The sequence below is a fragment of the Panulirus ornatus genome, chromosome 19 (assembly GCF_036320965.1).
Source record: "Panulirus ornatus isolate Po-2019 chromosome 19, ASM3632096v1, whole genome shotgun sequence".
In the NCBI taxonomy this organism is placed as follows: Eukaryota; Metazoa; Arthropoda; class Malacostraca; order Decapoda; family Palinuridae; genus Panulirus; species Panulirus ornatus.
Window position 1 is genome coordinate 49148811 of NC_092242.1, and position 23280 is coordinate 49172090.

General features: G+C 47.7%; 1 long non-coding RNA gene across 1 annotated transcript in view; it reads left to right on the forward strand.

Annotated features, from left to right (window-relative positions):
* The window catches only part of LOC139755490 (uncharacterized), a 153797-nt gene that overhangs the window by 37959 nt on the left and 92558 nt on the right, over positions 1–23280 (forward strand). Inside the window, exon 2 of the long non-coding RNA XR_011714109.1 lies at positions 8234–8296. This is a non-coding gene — a long non-coding RNA (uncharacterized lncRNA). The remainder of the gene's footprint in view (positions 1–8233; positions 8297–23280) is intronic.

The following is a 23280-nucleotide window of genomic DNA, read 5'->3' on the forward strand; positions in this document are numbered from 1 at the left end:
CGACCCTGGGCGGCCCGTGAATGCATCACGGTCAGGAACGCTAACCACTGCACCACGGAGACCTGGACATTTAGTAGGATGCGAGGCGTGAATTGGACAAAGAAAACTGGAGCAATGTGGTAGATGGTGGATGACGTGGTGCCAGTAGACTCAACCAGAGTATATGAAGCAATCAGGAAAAACTGCGGAATTGGTTTGTGGGGACTGGTTGTGGATGATGAGATCTGTTTTATATGCATTATAGAAACGAGATGTGAGCAATTGAGGCCGCTGTTGCGTGTGTCCTCGATGATCGTTAGGAATGTCAGTGATCGTTAAGGATTTCGATGACCATCAAGCTTTAGCAAGGTTGGATGTAAGAGGCGGTGTACCACAAGGATCAGTCTTGGAAATGCTTCTCTTTCTCCTGCATATCATTGGTCTGTGTGGTAAGGTATTACCAGATGACACTAGGCCGGGACAAAGTAAACAACAGCAGAGACCGAACGTTTGCATGAGGAGGTTGGCACAGACCAGCTGACGGACTGGGTTCACGATTGCCACATAAATCTTGATATAGATAAGCGATAAGGTCGTTTCTTTGTTTCTTCACAGTTCAAACAAGAACTAATGTCTCACTGATGCCTTCCAGTACTGCCACACACAGCCTTCAAAGGGATAGTGGTGTACTGCTGTTTTCTGTCGTAATAATGATAATTACCTTATTATTATTATAATTATCATTATTATTATTATTATTATTATTATTATTATCATCATTGTTATTATCTTCAATAGTAGTAGTATAGTTGTAGAAGAAGATATGGTAGTAGACGTATTTGTAAACACTCGGCCGCAGAACACTGTAGCGCAGGTTGTATGTGACGTGTGGATCTGAACCGACAAACTAAGATAAATGAAATTGTTTAATTGAAACTAAAGGAACCAATTTAAACATTATTATATCCTCCATGTTTTTTTGGTATCTAGAACTATTTCGGTAGTTAGCTGTCAACTTTGTATCGGAAGGATTCTCTCTCTCTCTCTCTCTCTCTCTCTCTCTCTCTCTCTCTCTCTCTCTCTCTCTCTCTCTCTCTCTCTCTCTCTCTCTCTCCTGCTGTAGACCTTTATCAACCTCCGGTCATTGGACTCCATTGTTGCTGGCTGGTTTCTTTCCTCTGTGATTTAAACTTCCTGAGGTAAGTTCCCCGCAGTGCCTTGCTTGCTTGGGATTCGCACAGTTTGGTAAATCTTGTATACACAGTACCTCCCAGGACCATTACCTGATGGGAGCTTTTAATAAGAGTTCGAAGGAGCATCGTGTGACACTGGAGGAGCTGCATGGAACACAGTAACAGCCTGGGAAGTGGATGAAGGAACAGCGGCAGGAGGAGCGAGCACGAACGAAGCCGATCGTCAGTAGAAATACCATCAGACGTTGGTCACTGTGAGAAAAACTTGAGGTCCGTTCACTTGCGAGGGACATTAAAAGGACTCGCTCGGTTTATGCTCCACTTGGAGACCAGTTAGACCAGCACGGACGGAGGGACGCCACGCCTCAGTCTGGAAAATTAGTCACGTCGGATGGACATGTGTGAGGGGTGACCAGCCCCCACCTTCTCTCCCCTGGCCTGTGACAGCCGTCTCGTCTCTTGCTGACACTCCCTCCTCCGGCTGACATCTCCCCCTCCTCTATCCTCTACCCCGTGACACTTTGCCCCTGACGTCCCCTTCTGTCCTGTCACCGCCTACTCGTCCTTACCCCCCCCCTCACCGTGCCCCTCCCCGCCCCTCCTCCTTCTAACCCTTCCTCCTCCCTCCAGGACCCTCTCTCACTCTCCTCATATCTCATTTTTTTTTTTTTTTTCAAATTTTCACTTTGCTCAACTGCTTCCCTCCCCCAACCTCTCACACTATGGCTCTTACCCCCTTCGTCAGCCTCACAGCCATGGCTCTCACCCCTTCCCTCTCTCTCCCTAACCCCTTCGCAAACTTCCCCCTGCTGACACCTCACCCTCCAGGCGATGCCCTCACTCACAATTTTTCCACCTTTGTTTCCTCCTGTTTATCCATTCCGTGACGCTCGTTAGTGTGACATGAGTGGAAATGTGACCACCCTCTACCTGTTTTCTGTTACCTGCTCATGTTTCATTTCTCGCTGCTTCTGCTGCTGCTGCTACTACTGCTGTTGCCGCTGCTGCTGCTGCTACACCTGCTCTTACAGCCTCTGCTTCTATCGCTGCAACGATAGCTGTCGCTGCTCTCACTCTTGGCGGCCATTCCTTCTGTAGTTTTCAATTGTTGCTCCTCCTGCTCCTGCTACAGCAGATACTGACGCAACGTCAGCTGCATCTATAATTGTTGCTACCGCTTCTTCATCTGCAGCGCACCTGTCCGTGCAGCCTCCTGCCAGTGCTCTCATGTGGCGCCAGCTGCATTTCCTACTGTGTGGCTGAAGAACAGTTTGCGATTTAGATCTGTCATCAACCTGGACAAGCATATGATGATAACAATATCATACATACAGTATGAATGGACCTCTGTGGTGTAGCATTCACGGGTGGCTTAGAGTCGAGCGCATAAGTTTGAATCCTGGTTGCGGCAGTCGGTCCACAGTCAACCCAGCTGTTCATTCACCCTTAGGAGTTGGTCGATAAAATGGGTACCTGGCTCAGGCTACATTTTGTAGATACTGTATATATCATTCATGAGATGGTCTTGATTAGGACCTCGCACTCCGTACCGTCTCAACTAGAACTAAAAAAAAATGACCAGAGAAGAACAGTAAACAAGGATAAACAAACCATGAAGGGTAAGGAATGTACAAAGCTTAATACTGGAATAATGATATGATGTTGATAGATACGGCCGTAACTTGCCTTCACAAGATGATGAAAATTGGACAATGTAGAACCTTACGAGACATTCCGGTTTAACGAGGTCAACACTGAACACGTAGGGTTTACACAATGATAAGCAGTCTATTGGCTTAGAAAAACCATAAGAAATGTAATTCAGTTATCATGAATATCAAAACAGTTATCATTATTGTTACCTTTATTTTACCTCAAAATAAAGGCTCTCCAGGCTGCGCTACATCCAGTAGCAGGAAGACTATGGACTGCTTTAGAGTGAGAAATTCCTCGACGAGACTCTGCTCTGCTTCATGAGCAGGCGATGATTCAGCCTCGCTGAAGGTGGTTTTCCAGTCGCGGTGTAACCTCATGCCGGCAGAGTCCGGTAGCACTTATCATGATGACTACGGTTATGTTGTGATGTGTTACAGGCCACCCAGAACTAAACGAGAGGAATTCTGTGTAATAAGAAATGGAGGAGATCTTAAAAGCCTTGAAAGGGACGCAAACTGGCAGTTGTGTGGCCTGGAGACGTCAGTACACGTTTTGCAGAGCGGGTAAGAAAAAGCAATAAGGTATATATTGGCTCAGACGTATATATTAAACAAAGAACAGTGAATCTGAAGAGGAGAGGGAAGAACTAGAGAATGTAATGGACACATTCCAATCATCACCTGCCAACAATTACAGCATCACATTACGTCTTTGTACTACAAGTCTTGTGGACTTTAGGAACGCTACCACTTAGGGATGCTAACAACTAGGCAAGGCGTCCCCATCTCCCACGCAAATAGCAGTGGTTCGAATCCGGCTATCAGGAGGGCATTATGTGTTCTACGAAAGTGCGAGCTCATTGCACTATGTTTGTGCGTATATATATATATATATATATATATATATATATATATATATATATATATATATATATATATGCAGAGAGAGCAAAACGGTAATGGATCTCGTCTTGGAAGTGTTATGAAGGGCAGTAACTCAGGTCTTGATTGCGTTACCCTGTCGTTTGTAACGCTCCTCTACACCTACGCACAAGGTGTCGGGTCGGTTATACGCACGTCAAGGTCAACGGGAACGAATCCACGGTAGTCATGTTGGCGAGCAGTGAAGACCTTGCTGAACTTTACGCCGTCGTCAAGTGCGCCGTCTGCTGAACATATCATGACGAAAGTAACCCGTGATAGTTAATAGTATTCGCTCATGAAAGACATTCCCTCATCACACGGAAACAGAAATTTCCGTAAAGCCAGACACTTTCAAGGTCCGCGACACAGACTTCGTTGTAACTATGCGCCGCGTCAGACTTGATCAAGTTGTTAAACTTATGACTTGTGAAAAGTTTATTTTGGTTGATAATGTGACTTACGATTGCTCTCTGTGTGTGTGTGTGTGTGTGTGTGTGTGTGTGTGTGTGTGTGTGTATGTGTGTGTGTGTGTGTATGTGTGTGTGTGTGTTGACATGAAGAGCTTTGTGGATGAAGACGAGATGAGTAAACATTGGACTTACAAGGGATCCTCCCCCTCCCCTTCTACACTAAGGTGGTTCATCACCAGGTCATCGTCCGGGGCCATAGAACGAGATGGGTCTTCGTGCCGGACGAGTTGGAGTGGTCATCGTCCAGAGACAGAACGAGAAAGGTCTTCGTGCCGGACGAGTATGAGTGGCAATCGTCCGGGGCCATAGAACGAGAGGGGTCTTCGTGCCGGACGAGTCGGACCACTCAGGAAGTCGGGAAAAAAGTGCCGTAAAGGAGAGCGAGTGAGCACGTCCATCTGGCGAGCCATTAAAGATCTTCATATTCTGGGAGGAAGTTTTTCTGGCGTCCCTCGCCCGTATATCTACGTCACACTCTTCATAACCCGCTTCTTATCCTGGGGTAAAAAGCCGTCCTCAAGCTCAGTCCGGTGGAGGTCGAGAAATATATATATATATATATATATATATATATATATATATATATATATATATATATATATATATATATATATATATATATATATATAAGAGGCTGACAAGCGGTTTACTTGGCTGAAGTTTTTCCGTGTTTTACGTGAGCCATGCCTGGGTCACCCTCCCAGCCAGGCTCTTGGCCAGTCAGGCGCCACTATGACTGGTGAGGCGCCACTATGACTGGTGAGGCGCCACTATGACTGGTGAGGCGCCACTATGACTGGTGAGGTGCCACTATGACTGGTGAGGTGCCACTATGACTGGTGAGGCGCCACTATGACTGGTGAGGTGCCACTATGACTGGTGAGGTGCCACTATGACTGGTGAGGTGCCACTATGACTGGTGAGGTGCCACTATAACTGGTGAGGTGCCACCATGACTGGTGAGGTGCCACTATGACTGGTGAGGTGCCACTATGACTGGTGAGGCGCCACTATGACTGGTGAGGTGCCACTATGACTGGTAAGGCGCCATTATGACTGGCGAGGCGCCACTATGACTGGTGAGGTGCCACTATAACTGGTGAGGTGCCACTATGACTGGTGAGGTGCCACTACGACTGGTGAGGTGCCACTACGACTGGTGAGGTGCCACTATGACTGGTGAGGTGCCACTATAACTGGTGAGGTGCCACCATGACTAGTGAGGTGCTACTATGACTGGTGAGGTGCCACTATGACTGGTGAGGTGCCACTATGACTGGTGAGGCGCCACTATGACTGGTGAGGCGCCATTATGACTGGTGAGGTGCCACTATGACTGGTGAGGTGCCACTATGACTGGTGAGGTGCCACTATGACTGGTGAGGTGCCACTATGACTGGTGAGGCGCCACTATGACTGGTGAGGTGCCACTATGACTGGTGAGGTGCCACTATGACTGGTGAGGTGCCACCATGACTGGTGAGGTGCTACTATGACTGGTGAGGTGCCACTATGAATGGTGAGGTGCCACTATGACTGGTGAGGCGCCACTATGACTGGTGAGGCGCCACTATGACTGGTGAGGCGCCACTATGACTGGTGAGGTGCCACTATAACTGGTGAGGTGCCACCATGACTGGTGAGGTGCTACTATGACTGGTGAGGTGCCACTATGAATGGTGAGGTGCCACTATGACTGGTGAGGCGCCACTATGATTGGTGAGGTGCCACTATGACTGGTGAGGTGCCACTATGACTGGTGAGGCGCCACTATGACTGGTGAGGCGCCACTACGACTGGTGAGGTGCCACTACGACTGGTGAGGTGCCACTACGACTGGTGAGGCGCCACTACGACTGGTGAGGTGCCACTATGACTGGTGAGGTGCCACTATGACTGGTGAGGCGCCACTATGACTGGTGAGGCTTCACTATGACTGGTGAGGTGTCACTATAACTGTTGAGGTGCCACTATGACTGGTGAGGCGCCACTACGACTGGTGAGGTGCCACTATGACTGGTGAGGCGCCACTATGACTGGTGAGGCGCCACTATGACTGGTGAGGTGCCACTATAACTGTTGAGGTGCCACTATGACTGGTGAGGCGCCACTACGACTGGTGAGGTGCCACCATGGCTGGTGAGGTGCCACTATGACTGGTGAGGTGCCACCATGGCTGGTGAGGTGCCACTACGACTGGTGAGGTGCCACCATGGCTGGTGAGGTGCCACTACGACTGGTGAGGTGCCACCATGGCTGGTGAGGTGCCACTATGACTGGTGAGGTGCCACTATGACTGGTGAGGCGCCACTATGATTGGTGAGGCGCTACCATGACTAGTGAGGCGCTACCATGACTTGTGAGGCGCTACCATGATTGATGAGGCGCCACCATGAATGGTGAGGCACCACCATGAGAGGTAAGGCGCCACCGTGAAAGGACACGATAGTGTTAGGCGTTACCACGACCTGTGAGGCGTTACCAGGACCTGTGAGCTGTTACCACGACCATCAGGAATATTTCGACTCCTGAATTGGATGGCCAAGAACTGCTCACTGGGTGTGACGTATTTTGGGAAATTGCCTGAGCGGCCATTGTATGATTAGGCTGGAAAGATATGAACGCTAGACATGGCCTCTAAAAAAAACAAGCTCGCTGGTGGCATCAATTTCGATAATCCAGGGAACACAAAGGAATTGAAACAGCAGCAGACCACTGGGTCCTTTCGAAGCTGTTTATGATAGTGGGAGATTATAGAAACTCAGAATAATGTGGTAAAACTTAGAAGCAGACACAAATAATGTTAGATGAGGGCTTGAAGCAAAATATTTGTCATATCTATCCTTAAATGTATCAGTGGCACTGCGTTCAACCACTCTCATCTTAAAGTATTCCGTATATCAAATATATGTTGAAGAAATCGTTCCTTGCCTCATTCAAGGTAAACTGTTTACCCACCACCATTACTACAAGTGAGATCAGATGAATCAAGTCTTAGTAGTTTGTCAGACCACACCTGTCCGTACTGCTTGTGTGTAGTTACCTAGTTGTAAGGTGCGGGGCGGGAGTTTTACACTCGTGAGGCTTAATCTCCTGAACACACTCTACTGTCATACAATTTTCTAAGGTTCTGTGTGCGGAGCGCACTCACAATTTCATCGCCTATCCACTACTCTTATAAAAACTCTTCTGAGCATCTTTTTTTTTTTTTTTGCAATACTTTGCTTGATTTGATGTTATGGCCTCTGGCTGGTCTTTCCTTGTATCTTTCACAGAACTGTTGACATCAACAAAGTGGATTAGAAACTTCAGATTTGAGATCATGTAGCCCAAACCTTTCCCTGTAATAACATATTATTTCTGATGATTGTGTTCAGTGTGTGTGTGTGTGTGTGTGTGTGTGTGTGTGTGTGTGTGTGTGTGTCTTTACCTGCATTTATCATCCTTCCATATCAACACTCCAAGTGGATGTTATATCCAGTTATTTCCTTGGCATGTGATGCTCATGGTGGCGGCTTGTGGCTCCTCACGGTAGGCATTTGTGAGGTTAACGGTGGCTCTCAGTAACGCTCATAGCTGTACTTCCCTGGGCGGCTGTTGTCTACAACCTACCAACACGGAGGGTGTAAGAGAGCTCCAGCCATCATTTCAACACTCCTAGGTCAGGAGGTCAGTACTTCCCTGAGCAGCTACTAACAGTAAGATGTTTCCGAACATCACTTCAACACCCCTAGATACAGGAGGGTAGCATACTCCTTGTCTGCTTCATCTAATTCTTATGGATTTTTAGAATTACGTTCACGGTGACTGTGTGTGATGTGCACGGCGGCTGTGAGTAAAGTTCGTGACGGATGTTTATGACCTTCAGGTAGACTATCTATCTTTCTGGAGGTAATGATGATGATGATGATGATGATGATACCTGGCGGGATGAGGGAGGCGAAAGAGCTTCCTCCTGTGTTTAGATGAGTGAGACCTGGTGAGGTGATTTACGTACATTCATCTTTTACAGGTAAGACGAGGCAGATGTGTTGAACCCAACAAGTGAGTAACACAAGAACCTTCTTCGCTGCAGGTGAGTACTGACTGTGTATTGTGGTAATCACTGTGCTCTAATGTGTGAGTCTATACCTACCGACTTGTGCTGTACGGGGTGCTGTACGGGGGGGAAAGTTTTCACCTGTGGTGCCCCATCTCTTAACTTTCTTTGCTACTGTGCAACCCCTAAACCTCTGTTTTCTGTCACCATTTACAGTCATTACCTTTTCTTTTTTATGCATCATTCTTATGCTACAGAAGTCCTTTTGTCACACCTTTTCGAATGCGTATCTTGTCGTGGCCTCTGGTTGCTCTTTCAAAGAACAGTTCACCGTTGACGATGTAAATTTGATTGGGAGTTCAAGCGACGTTGCGTCTGGATGTGCAGCGTCCTGCGAACACCAGATGTCGTCGTCGTCGTGTGCAGTGAGACTCGTCGAAGGTTAACAGTAGTGGACATACATGTGACGTCAGACCTCTCCCTGTAACTGAGCACTCAGCTCTCCTCTGAACCTCCTCTGATAGATTGAGTTTCTATGAGTGTGATGACAAGACATGAGACACATACGCTGACAAGTCTCCGTGCTGTAGTGGTTAGGGGCGTCGCCAGATTTGAATCCTGGATAGGGCAGTTGACAGCCGTTCATCCTTTCTTTGGGGCAAGTCACAAGTCGAGTGATTTACCTTACGTAGGGCATGGTATATATATATATATATATATATATATATATATATATATATATATATATATATATATATATATGTGTGTGTGTGTGTGTGTTATGTGTGCACAGTGAAACTATGATAAGGACATACTTTGCCCATATCATTTCAGCTGCCTCAAGAATTAAGTCATCAGTAAGTTGTAGATAGGTTACGGAACATTATCTCATCCTGTAATTGAATGTATTTTTCATTTCAACCAAATATATTTTGCCTTCTTCACAGTTGTGACGTAGTAGCTTGGATACTGTTGTGTTAAGGTCACTTTGTTGTCGTAATGTGTGTTGTGGTCTCTGTATGTTGTGGTAGTGTATGTTGTGGTCAGTGCATGTTATAGTAGTGTGTGTTGTGGTCATTGGTTGTTGTGGTGATGTCTGTTATGGTCAGTATATGTTGTAGTAGTGTATTGTGGTAACAGCTGAGAGTTCATTGACCTCACCGTGACTTTACCCTGAGGCGTCCTGTACATTGACCTATTTCCTTGTAACCAGATTAACTTATGGTAACCCATGATCACTGAAGGACATGGAGCAGTCATAGCACGCTTATTATATTATCCACATGGGAATGAACGTTACTTTTTAAACCAGTACTGACGAAGGTGTGGATCAGGGGTAGTGCCATGCAGAAGGCTGTGATACGGGAGGGTGACCTGACGGCGACGCTACCTAAAGTGTGATAAGAGAATGACCTGTCGTCTTGATCACCATAGATAAGACACATCAGCGTGTGAGAGGGACCCAGAGAGTTATGGTTAGCAGCGAGTCAGGACACAGGCAACAGTGTATCCGTGTGTAGACGTAGTACGGCTTGGTTGTCCCTCCAGAAGTATATATAAGCCGTGGCTTGGCCGATGTTGTCCTGCAAACCGTGTCTCGCCTTCGTAAGGCCTCACCCGGATTACGATGTCTGGGTTTCGGTGGTCCAGTTATAGAACGGATATAGATTATTCTTAGAAGGTATACGAAGAATTATAACAAATTGATATGAAAATATTACAAGGTTAAGTTACAGTGGTCGATTAATGGAGCTAAATTTACACTTCTGTTAAAAAGGAAGAGTGAGAGCTGGTCTGACACAGGTGTGGTGGATGACTGGACTACACAAGGCAGACATCCGTACGGTAATGTAATTAAGCAAGACCTCGAAGTAGTGGTTCTGAAATGGACTAATGTGGATATAGGAATAAAGTACGGTTTAGAAATAGGTATCTCAGCTCATGGAACTGACTGTCATGGTATAATGTAAGCGGAGAGATACTGGGAGACTTTACGTGTTGGTTGGTTGGATGGTACATGAGTGAGCATGGATGAGTGTGTGGGTAAGTAGGTGTAATGCACTTTGCTCTCTCTCTCTCTCTCTCTCTCTCTCTCTCTCTCTCTCTCTCTCTCTCTCTCTCTCTCTCTCTCTCTCTCTCTCTCTCTCTCTCTCTCTCTCCTTCCTTTTATTATCCTCCCCCCTGTTGTAATCACCAGAGTGAGTCATACGCCGCTGCTGCTGTGCCTGCAGACATGCATTGAACACACACACACACACACACACACACACACACACTCATTAACACAGTGGTAGACCGGAAGGATCTAGGTTTTCGTGGAGACACAATATCCTAGAGTATATATAGGAGACTTTCATGTTATCATCATGTTACTAACACAAGGGGATTATTTCTTTCATCATTGACCAACGGGGAAAAAGTGATCATGTGAATCTTGAGTCTGGTTACGTCTTAAATGAGGATACGAGAAAAACAAAGAGGAAACCAGAATCTCAGATATGTGATCATGCAAAACCACACAGACACTAAAGAACTTTTATGAGACCTTTAAGTGGGAAATAGAGTTAAATGATCCATTGCAGCGCAATTTATTGTCCATACTCGGACGCAACACATTTTCTTCCCGCCAGAGATTTCCAAAAGGAAAACGGAGATTATTATGAGGGAGTGGGATGTGTGTTCGTGGACTAGGGAAGGTATCTAGCGAGTCATGTACCAGACATACCTCATTACGTCGATGATCTCGCCAAGAAATGTTCATCTTTCGCGTGTTTATGATTGCCAATTGGCTGTTGACGGTCGTAAACCCTGCGGAGGTGCGGTAGTTACGGTGTAACAAATGCCACGGCCGGATCTGTCACGTCTCGGGCCGTCATGAAGGCTGTGGCTATAATGAGGATTACTGGTGCCTTGCCGAGCGGCTCCGTGGCTAATACTACTGGTCGTGGTGGGTCATTTGAGGCGAGGGAAGCCAAGGGCAGCGGTTCTACCACACTGACCACCGCCAGTGCCTCCCACACTGCTGTCTGGTAGTGCTGGTACACCTACTCACCCCAGAACCATTCCCTCGCTGTAACTAGGGAGACCGGGATGGTTAAAGAACTGATAATTACTTCCGTTGTGGCAGCTACCTGTTCCCATCACTAGGTGGCCAGAGAACGGCCACACTACCAGTGTCCCCCCATCAGTGGGTGGCCAGAGCAAGGCCACGCTACCGCTGGTCCCCTCCTGTGTGTGGCCAGAGTACAGCAGTACAGACTTGGCCTTTCTATCACTATTCCTCGCCAGTCTATGGCCAGACATGGTAGTACAGACTTGGCCACACTAACACTGGTCCTCATCCAGAATGTGGCTAGACCACGGCAGTACAGACATGGCCACATTACCACTTGTGCCCGTCAGTAGATGGCCAGACCATTGCAGTACAAACATAGCCACATTTCAACAGACTGTGATCAGATCCTCAGTTTATAAGGTTCAACATATCTAGTAATGACAGAGTCAGTAGATTTGTTCTGGCTGTAAAGACAACATGGTTGTTTCATCCCTATTATCAAGTGTCCGGTCCGACCTTAATGATAGGAGTTAGTGGGCGAAAATAAGGCTATAAAATCCGGTTCAGGGTCCTTATGTGTGATTTCTACGTCGGGTGAGATAGTGCGAGAGGAGCAGACGGATTGAAATGGTTGGGTGGGGTCACCATGGGACGTAAGGTTGGCCTGTGAGAAATGGATAAGCGTGTGTGTGTGTGTGTGTGTGTGTGTGTGTGTGTGTGCGTGCGCGTGCGCATACATGAGGCACAACCGGCGGGATTCTTACGCCCCTCATACCACTCATAGCGCACCGGAAGAGGGAACCACCTTGTCGCCCTTGTGGCGAGGATAATTGCGTGTCATTTTATGGTCATTTTATGGGAAAAGTTGCCTCGAGTCCATCTTGCCAGGAGGATGTTCTAGTAAGGGCCAGCAAGTGTATGTGTGTGTGTGTGTGTGTGTGTGTGTGTGTGTGTGTGTGTGTGGAGGGGGACGAGTTACGTACGCTCGGCTGCTACCCCCACCCCACTCCTCACCTCCCCCTCTTGTTATGGATCCTCCTCGTTCCTGTCGTCCTGCTGAACATACAGTTAGGTAGCTTAGGTCCGTGGGAGTGAGGGAGTAAGTGAGTGGAAACCTCCCTCATGTACCGGAAACATTGGTAACATGAGGAACTTCGATGGCACCTCATTATTAGTGTGTTAATGAATGTGAGAAAGATCGAGTAGTTTCAGTAAATATTGATAAAATAGGAACTGGTCGGATTTTCTGGAGGTTGTGCGGTCATCTGGAAGAGGCCAGGGTGGGAGTGAGGTAGGGAGGGCGCTGTTACTAACTCCATCACACACTACTGGTGTGGCAGCGGTGTGAGGGAAGCAATATAGGGAGCCACAGTCTAGAAGGCTCCGGGCCTCACCACCACCAGCAGTAGCTGTGCCATCCTCCTACTGCTGTGGCTGGGCTGCTCAAGGACACGGTGTGGGAGACAAGCTGGCGACAGTGTGTGACAGCGACTCACAGTCACCCACACCATGCTAAACATGATTCCAGATGTCAGGTATGATACCTAAGTTTAGGTAACTCGTTACACCTGATGGCAAGAGGGGAAATCATGTCAATCTCCGATACTGTGCAATTACAGAAGAGTAAAGTGTAACTGGGAAGGCCACAAAAAAAAATGTATTCAAGGATTTTAAGTCAATTTACATTGAAAAAATCTCTATGCTATGAGTCAGCCACTCGTTGACAGACTCAGTGTTCCCTAACATAACGCAACGTAACATCAGAGCTACACAGCAGCCACTCGCTGACAAAGCCACCGTCACCATTTATTCCATATCAACACGTAGGATTTTATTAGTTTAACAAGAAAGATGATCATCCCTCCAGCACCTCAGGTGAACTCTGCTCCTTGCTGTATTGATGGACGGTTGGTTCCCCTCCACAAACCTCTCTCGACGCTGCTCAGTGAATGAGCATGGGTCTACAGCTCACTGCCATGTCGCAACAGACGTTTCTCAGGAAGCAGGTGTCAGGAACAAGAGGCGTCTGGGACACGGTAGCTGTGTGTGAGGTCATCGTGACGTAGCCAGGAGGGGTTCTGTGCTCATCACGACTCCAAGTGTAAAGGTAAAGTCAACCTCGAGAATCAGGGTTCTTACAGTGTCTCTTCCTTCCCAGTCGTCAGTGGATTTCGACTTCCTGTCGACCCATTATCTCTGAGTCAGAGGGGTGAGGGTTACCTAAGATGGAAGAGGCCAGGGTGGGCAGGTGGCGAGGTTGGTCAGTGAGGCCAGGGTGGACAGGTGGTGAAGTTGGTCAGTGAGGCGAGGGTGGGCAGGTGGCGAGGTTGGTCAGTGAGGCGAGGGTGGGCAGGTGGCGAGGTTGGTCAGTGAGGCCAGGGTGGACAGGTGGTGAAGTTGGTCAGTGAGACCAGGGTGGACAGGTGGTGAAGTTGGTCAGTGAGGCGAGGGTGGGCAGGTGGCGAGGTTGGTCAGTGAGGCGAGGGTGGGCAGGTGGCGAGGTTGGTCAGTGAGGCGAGGGTGGACAGGTAGTGAAATTGATCAATGAGGTGAGGGTGGGCAGGTGGTGAGGTTGGTCAGTGAGGCTACGGTGGACTGGTGGTGAGGTTGGTCAGTGTGGCTAGGGTGAGCAGGTGGTGAGGTTGGTCAGGGTGGACAGGTGGTGAGGTTGGTCGGAGGCCAGGGTGGGTAGGTGGTGAGGTGGGTCAGTGAGGCCAAGGTGGGCAGATGGTGAGGCGGGTCAGTGAGGCCAGGGTGGGCAGGTGGTGAGGTGGGTCAGTGAGGCCAGGGTGAGGTTATCATCATAAACATCATCGCCCAGCACCCCTGCAGTACCAGCCACAACCCCTCCACAAATTGCCTACCACACATTTATTACATCAGTCACATGAACCTGCACTACCCACAACGGAGCCACTACAACATCACTGCAGTCCCACCTGAATAAACTCTACAATACCGGCTACAACAACACCATAGAATATCCCAAATCTTCGATACGAATTGCCACTTCGTAACAACACACACACACACACACACACACACACACACACACACACACACACACACACACACACACACACAAACAACAACAACAACAACGTCATAACCCTTTAGAATCGCAACATAACATCACCCTTACAACTGCACTCACAACACTCCTTTGACAACCTACCTATGCCACACATTTGAAATACCGGATACAACGATTTTGTCAGCATGAATACTACAACATCGCCACAACACGCTTTACAACATGCATACCACAACAATACCCTCCCCTGTACCAGCCACACACTGTCCACAGTACCACAACAACACCCGTGACAGTAGTAATCACACCTTACACGGTACCACAACACAAAACAACGCCCCTTAAAGTACCACAACAATACCCACAACACCACCTCCCGCACCCCCACCAGTGCCAGCCACAACACCCTTCACCATACCAACCACAACACTCTCCACAATACCCTAACAACACCCTCCACAGTACCACCAGCCACAACAACACCCTCCACAGTACCAGCCACAACAACACCCTCCATCACAACGCACCACAACATTACGGACACATTATGCAAGGCGGCTCCACAAAGGCGTGAGAGTAAACACCGCCTCCGGCACCTTTGTGAAATCATGCGGGAAGAGCAAAGTTTACTGTAAGTCTTGTGGGAGGCCGCCCAACTTTCCTGGCGAATACTTGCCCCCCGGCGGGGCCACAGGAGGGCCAGGGGCAGCAGGAGGGTGGGGATGGCTCCTGTAGGGGAGGGGCAGGTGGCAGGGTGGGGCTGCGACCTGTAGGTTTGTCGCAGGGTTGGGGCTGGCGGGAGGCAGGATGAGATAGTGTCCTCATACGGTGCAGACTGTAGGACGGGGGCTAGGAGATGGATTGGTCGATGTCTTACAGAGAAGGTGCAGGTGGTAGGGTAGATCAGCAGCTTGTGGGGGAGGGACAGACGGCAGGATGAGGCAGTGTCCTGCAAGGGAGCTGCAGACGGCAGGGAAGGATCCTATGAGGACGGTGGTGGTAGATCAGGGAGGGAGGGTGTAGCTGTAGGAACCATCCTACGGCACTACTTAACTACAGAACTCAATCATCACCTGACAGTTTGGTCTGCAATTTGCATAGCTGGTGTGTAGCCTGCTGCTGCGGCTGCTTCTGCTGTGAAATAATGTGGTGCAGTAGCAGGAAGTTAGCGGGTGGTGAGTGTGGCTGCTCCTTTCCACCACAGTAGTGCCAGCAGCACTTCGGTCTTGTGGCAGCAGACACCCTCTGGACAACACAGCTTGTTCTGTCTTATTATGGAGAGGCGACTTGATGATTTGTAAGTTCTAGGATTATGTGTATTACGGATGGGGATCTAGAGAGTGTACAGAGTGGCCAGACAGTACACAGGGCCTTTTATAAACAGATTCTGATCCAATTGAGGGATAAAGTTGGGAAAAACTGCCACCAGCTGTTTGAGAATGGTAGATGGTTCCTACAACATGGCAACGCTCCCTCACACACGGCAGCTGTCTCCAATCAGGAATCTTTAACAAAAAAGAAACATTCCCGTTTTACCGCAGCGTCAAATTGACCTGACCTGTTATACCACACCCTCCGTATCCACCTGACCTCGCACCATATGACTTTTTTCTTTTCCCAGAAATTCAAGTAAAGATGAAAGGTAGAAGATTTGATGACATTTCAACCATCCATAACAATGTGAAAACGGAACTAGACCAGTTCACAGCTGGAGACTTCCAGCGTTGCTTCCAGAAGTGTCAGAAACGTTGTGACACTTGCTTATCATCAGAGGATCATTACTTTAAAGGAGACAGCTTACCAAGATTTTGTATGTACACTATTCTGAAAAATGTAACCAAGCCTTACAACTTTCCAATCATGCTTGTGTGTGTACATATATATATATATATATATATATATATATATATATATATATATATATATATATATATATATATATATATATATATATGTGTGTGTGTGTGTGTGTGTATGTGTGTGAGAGAGAGAGAGTGAGAGAGAGAGAGAGAGAGAGAGAGAGAGAGAGAGAGAGAGAGAGAGAGAGAGAGAGAGACTCTCGTTGTCTTTACTTAAGTTTTCTCTCAACAACCGGGTATCATTTGGTTTGGTGCTTGCCGTCTAGTCTCTCAACTCCTGCTTACCATCTCTTTACAACGAAGAGGTGTTCCTGTCTGTCCATTCGGAATCCGTCTTCAGCAGTCACGCCGAGGAAGTTGCCAGGCTTACTACAACTAACTCTCGCACACAGTTGCCAATGATTTTCCACTTCCTTGACAGGATGGCAATTGCTGGCTTCTACAGTGATAAGTTTTCGAGAATTTCATTAAAGAGTGGGAGGAGGGCTGTGCCGGCAGTGCCGGAGGTAAGAGGAGAAGGGAAATGGCAAGACGGGTGCTTGGGACCATTAAACAATGTTATCAGCAGTTCAGGGTATGATGGTGGTGAAGGAGGGCGAGGTATCCAAGGAGACAGGGAATACTGGGGGTGGTAAGGGAAGGTGTAGTGGCCAGGGTAGGAGGGCGTGATGAGGGTGAGGGAGGATGTTGTAACTACCCTCTGCAAAAGCGAACAGAAGAGGCCCGGAAGGCCCGAATCTGCTTGTTCTACTACTACAAAATGATGTTTTTATTGCTAGGTAATGATTTATTGCGGAAAGTGAAGCGTTACCTTATAGCTTCGTTAAGTGAAGTTCCGCATCAAATATACTGCTCCATCAAGTTCTGATAACTGTTTCTCTCCTTATACCTCGAAGCTTTGGAACGCTTCACCCTCCCATGTCTTTCCCAATAACTAAGACCTGGCACATTTCAAATGACAGTTTTTTCTTATCCTCCAGAATTCGTACTATCCCTTGTGTCTTCTTTTTCGCTTTCATTAACTTTTCTCTGATTCAGTTAGGCCTGGCCTTGATGTGGACTGTAGCCTTCAACGTAAAAGAAAAAAGTCATCTCGAAGATTTAGTAGACACATGTCACAGTGTTGGACAGGAACAGAAACACTGCAGTGTAGTAAACTGACTCGCTGCTTATGAACAGATACATTGTAATGGTTTTGATTAGATTCAGTAGTTTTTCTTTTTATTACTGTACAACACAAGTGTTCAAACTGACAACCATATTTTAGCAGATGTTTTGTGGGTACATATATTCTAGAATATCTTTGAGAAGCAACAGTTTACACAGCTCACGCTGACAGCGTTAAATATCTCTCTAGAGAAACTGTTAATAATTAAGATATGCGTCAGTTTTTGCGGCCGATGGATCATTGTAGCGCAAACTCTTTTGTCTTGAACAAGTGGGATCACAGTGGCTGGGTTGAACTGTGTTGAACAAAAGGGGTTTCTGTACCTGGGTTTACCTGTGTTAAAAAAGTGAGATTACTGTACCTGGGCTTCCCTGTGTTGAACATTTGGGATTACTGTACCTGGGTTTACCTATGTAGTACAAAAGGGACCCCTGTGACTGGGTTTACCTTTCTTGAACAAGCTTAAAAACCAAAACGTTTCCTTCTTGGAAGCAAGCATTGATACATCCCATCCCTAAGACGCGTGACCGTTCTGATACCTCTTACACCGTCCTTTTGCTTTGACATCTACCATTTCCGAAGTCTTTTAATCCCTCTTCAACTCTCATATCGTTAAACACCTTCAAAATCAGTCTTCTCTGATCATCAGTATAGCTTCCGTAAAGCGAGATCCCCAGTGATATTCTTTCCTATCTTACTAATATCTGGTCATCATCCCTGAAAGATTTAGGGGAGTTATGTGTAGTTGCTCTTTTCATATCTAAGGATTTTGACAGAGTGTGGCATCGGGACTCGTCTCTGAGCTCCTCTCTTTTGGCTTCCCTCCCTCACTTTGCTCCTTCATATCGAGCTTCCTCTCCAGCCGATCTATCTCAGTGGTTGTTGATGGATCAGCCTCTCCCCTTTTCTCCATCAACAGCGTTTCAGTCCTGTCCCCTACACTTTTTCTTTTTCAGCAATTTCCTCTTCACAAATAATCCAGTGCACTTATACGCTGACGACCCAACTCTGCATTCATCTACATCCTTCAATTCTGCTTCCTCTTCTCTCACTCGATCAGCATCTCGTCTTCACACAGCTTCCTCAAGAAACTCAGACAGGATATCTCAGTGGGGTACACAAAATCTTGTTAAGTTTAATGCCTCCAAGACCCAATATCTACCCATGTCTCTATTGAAAACTCCTCACAATTCTCGTCTCTCCTGTGACGGTTCTGTAATTCCACCACTTTACTCAGTGAACATACTTGGTGTCATTGTAACATCCACTCTTTCTTGGAAACCCCACATTACAGGAATACCTACGTCTGCCCCTAGGAAAGTGGGTGTCCTGTTTAGATGTCGAAACTACTTTTCCAAACAGTTGTTCCGTCTATACAGTGGGACTGATTCGTCCTTGTATGGAGTACTGCTCTCACATTTTGGATGGTCCTAGCTCCGTGTCCTTACTTGGCAGAGTTGAGTCGAAAGCGGTCCGACTTATAAACTGTCCCAGGCAAGCTTCCAGAGAGGACCCCCTTGCCTTACGCCGCAATGTTGGTTCACTTTCCCTCTTCTATAGGTATTACTTTGGTTTTTGCTCCCGAGAGCTGGCTGCTTGTGTACCCCCACCACTAGCTAGACCACACAATACTCTGCAAGCTGCTGCGTCACATGATCACTGTGTGGCCGTTTTGATATCTGCTTATTTCCTTACACGTCGAAGCTTTGGAACTCTCTACCTTCACGTGTCTCTCCCAATAACTATGACCTGGCATATTTCAAAAGACAGGTTTTTCACTTCCACCAGAATTCGTAGATACTTTCCCCTTGTCTTTTCTTTTTCCGTTTTATAGTTCTTTACATTTTTCAAGTAAGGTTCGGCCTTAATGTGGACTTTTGTCCGTAACTGGAGCCTTCAACACGAAAGAAAATATACCTGGGTTGCTCTGTGTTGAATAAGTGGGATTACTGTAGCTGGGTTTGCCTCTGTTGAACAAATGGGATCACAGTGATTAAGTTTACCTGTGTTGAACAAGAAGGATTGCTGTGACTGGGTCTCTCTTTGTTGAACAAGTGGAATTAATGTACCTTGATTTACTTGTGTTGAACAATGAGACTACTGGACCTAGGTTTCTCTTTGTTGAACAAATGGGATTATTGTACCTGAGTTTCCCTCTGTTGAACAAGTGGCATCACTTTGGCATGGTTTACATGTGATGAACATGTAAACCTTTGTGGCTATGTTCACACTTTCTTTTGAAGTTGAAGGTTCCTGTGATGTATGAAAATGTGTTGAACGATTGGCTTTGCGTAGCTGTTCTCCTTTGTGCTGAACACACACATCAGTGAGACTTGTTTTACTCTTCGTTGCTGAAGTGAATCACTGAGGCTTCGTTCACCTGCGAGTAGAAGAACCGGATCATTTCATCTGTGTTCACCTGTATTGTGAGCATCCAGCAGTGTGGAGGGAGGGTTTCCACATGTCAGCAGTCGTCTCCCCTCGTAACGACCGTACAGGACCTGGTGATCAACACCAGTGACACCACCCAGAAAATCATGGTACCCACCTCTCCTGTTGGAGCCACTGCCAGGGAGACATCCCCACCACTGCCACAGCAGTCATCCTCCCTCCTGAGTGTCATGACGTCACACCACTGTTGCCACTACATCCCACAAGGTCATCATCAACATGATCAACACACATCACTAGGGACATCTCTGCTACCAGTAGCCAGTCATCACCAACGTAATCACAATATTTGGTCTATGATCGTCATCATTGTCATCACCAACACAGCCTCTAACACCACCACCAGTGACGGCCCACTCGTCAACACCACCATCACCATGAGAGTCATCGTCACGTCTCTGCCACCGAGATGATTTCGACGGTCATCATCATCATAATCATGTCATTGACATCATCACCATCAGTTACGGTGGCTGACAACAATGCCACCATTATTTCCACCACTACAACAATCAGCATGGACAGTGTTGCCACCAGTACTGGTGATGGTAGTGTTGGGGATGATGGTGATGCTGAGGGAGTGATGTAGACCACACCCTCACTAGCTCCACCATCTCCACCACCGTCACCATTGTCGCCATGACCAAACACCACATGTATCGCCATCCCTTATGGTATCACCCACTGCCATCCAAACCAACACTATCATCATATGATAGATAACTCCACCACCATCACCTCCACCACCATCCCCACTACCGCCATCTCCACCAAGACCTTCTCCATCACCACCACTAACACAGTTACCACTGCCAGTATCGCCAGAACTACCACGATCACCTTCACAACCAGTACAACCAACAACAGTATCGACAGCAATACTACCACCAACAACAACCCTGACAACACCACCAGAAGCATCACCACCATGACTGCCAACACAAGCACAACCACAACTACCACCATCACTTCCACCATTACCTCAGTTTCCAGCACTAACACCAACACTGCGAGACCACAACCCAAACCACAACCTCTAGTACCACTACCACGAACACTGCCACTGTCACAACTGCCACCCTCACTGTTGTTAAGGTAGTGGCCGAGGTGCAGCAACAGCCACGGTGATCACCGTGTTACCTACCGTCCAGACGACACCCGCCTCCTCACCTTCACTCCACTTCCTTTAGTATCAGATGGTCAACACTTGCCTCGGTGCCAGACATCAGTGTTCAGATGACCGACCCTTCCAGCACAAGAGGACTACAGGCAGCTGTATCGTTACGTCTCCACTAGTACCGCCCGACCAGCCTTACTCTGGCAGGCATCATATCAGCGCCATCAACATGACAGCTATCAGGTAACATTGTCACCACTTCTGCTGTCACCACCTATACCATTATCACCACCAGTATGATGTTAAACCCACTCCCTCACCACATCCACCACCGCAGTCACCACAACCATCACCGCAGTCCCCACAACCTGCCACCGCAGTCCCCACAACTACCACCGCAGTCCCCACAACTACCACCGCAGTCCCCACAACTACCACCGCAGTCCCCACAACTACCACCGCAGTCCCCACAACTACCACCGCAGTCCCCACAACTACCACCGCAGTCCCCACAACTACCACCGCAGTCCCCACAACTGCCACCGCAGTCCCCACAACTGCCACCGCAGTCCCCACAACTACCACCGCAGTCCCCACAACTACCACCGCAGTCCCCACAACTACCACCGCAGTCCCCACAACTACCACCGCAGTCCCCACAACTACCACCGCAGTCCCCACAACTACCACCGCAATCCCCACAATTACCACCGCAGTTCCCACAACTACCACCGCAGTCCCCACAACTACCACCGCAGTCCCCACAACTACCACCGCAGTCCCCACAACTACCACCGCAGTCCCCACAACTACCACCGCAGTCCCCACAACTACCACCGCAGTCCCCACAACTACCACCGCAGTCCCCACAACTACCACCGCAGTCCCCACAACTACCACCGCAGTCCCCACAACTACCACCGCAGTCCCCACAACTACCACCGCAGTCCCCACAACTGCCACCGCAGTCCCCACAACTACCACCACAGTCCCCACAACTACCACCGCAGTCACTACATCCACTACCACAGTCACCATAACCACCACTGCAATCACAGCAACCACAACTGCTATCACCGCAACCACTACCGTAATCACCAGAAACACCGACTCAAATCACATCAACCAAGAACAGTAAAAACAACAATATTGCCTTTGTAATCAACACCACTGTCATAACATGAAGGCCCATCACCATTACCACTCCAAGCATCATTACCTCCAACACGTCCATAATCACCACCACCACCACACCGCCGCCAGCAGTGTGTGTGGCCAGGAGGGTGTCTGGGAGACTTCAACGCCGCTCTAGTAGTGATCTTTGAGGTCCTTCGAACTCCCCCTGTCGCTCGCTTGTTCCTCTCTCTCTCTCTCTCTCTTGGTAGAGCGGAAAGTTTCATAACATCATTTGTGAGTGTTCGCTAGGTGCTTGAAGCACACAGTATTACTGATTAAAAAAAAATCAATATGAAATTTTCTGGTGGTTGGTTGAGGCATCGTGTTGTGTCGCCTTCGCTGTGTTCATGACGGCGGAACTGTTCGTCACGTCTGTTCATTGCACACAGGTTCTTCTCTCATCACAAGCTGCTTCATTCACTGCGGTACAAAAACTGACGGGGAATGAAGGCATCTCATCAGCCGGACTCCACGCGGGTAGCACTTAAAAGACGCCGCCTCTGTTTCCCGCCAAGTGGCAAAGGTTCCCGCCCGGCCGTGGCCAAGGTGTTGGTCCGACCGCCGAAAGGAACTGTTGTAACCACGTTTTGTTTAGTCTTATCTAATGTGACGCTACAGTTCTCGTTATCATGAGAAATCTCGACATTTCTGTATTCTGACGATCAAGACAAAAAAACAAAAAGAAATCTAGCAAATCAGAATATGATTCAAAAACCTGTTCCTCCTAGTCGCTTCGTTCTACTGGTGGAGCAAGATCTAACTGCAGTGTGGCAGGAACGGGACATCGTTGTGCCTCTTGCCTTACAAACTCATGTAGAAGACTTCAGCGAAGGTGAAGGCTTTGAATGTATATTACAATTGATATTTATTTATTATTAGATAGGTAATGTATGATCGATGGTGCTCTACCCTTGTTTTGCTTTCATTAAAGTCTTCTGTTTGTTCATCGTGCAAGTGGTGCAGCCTTAACCTGACCTTGACCCCACTAATACACCTCGCTATGTTACGGCACATTGGGTCAAGACGTCCGCCAACGCACAGATCTCAGAATTCACGAAACTTGAAGAAAGAGAACTTAAGGAATAGAACACAAGCGAAATCCTTCGGCGTTATACATTGCAAGACGTTCCTCAGTACAGAACTTTCCGATCGTATGATTA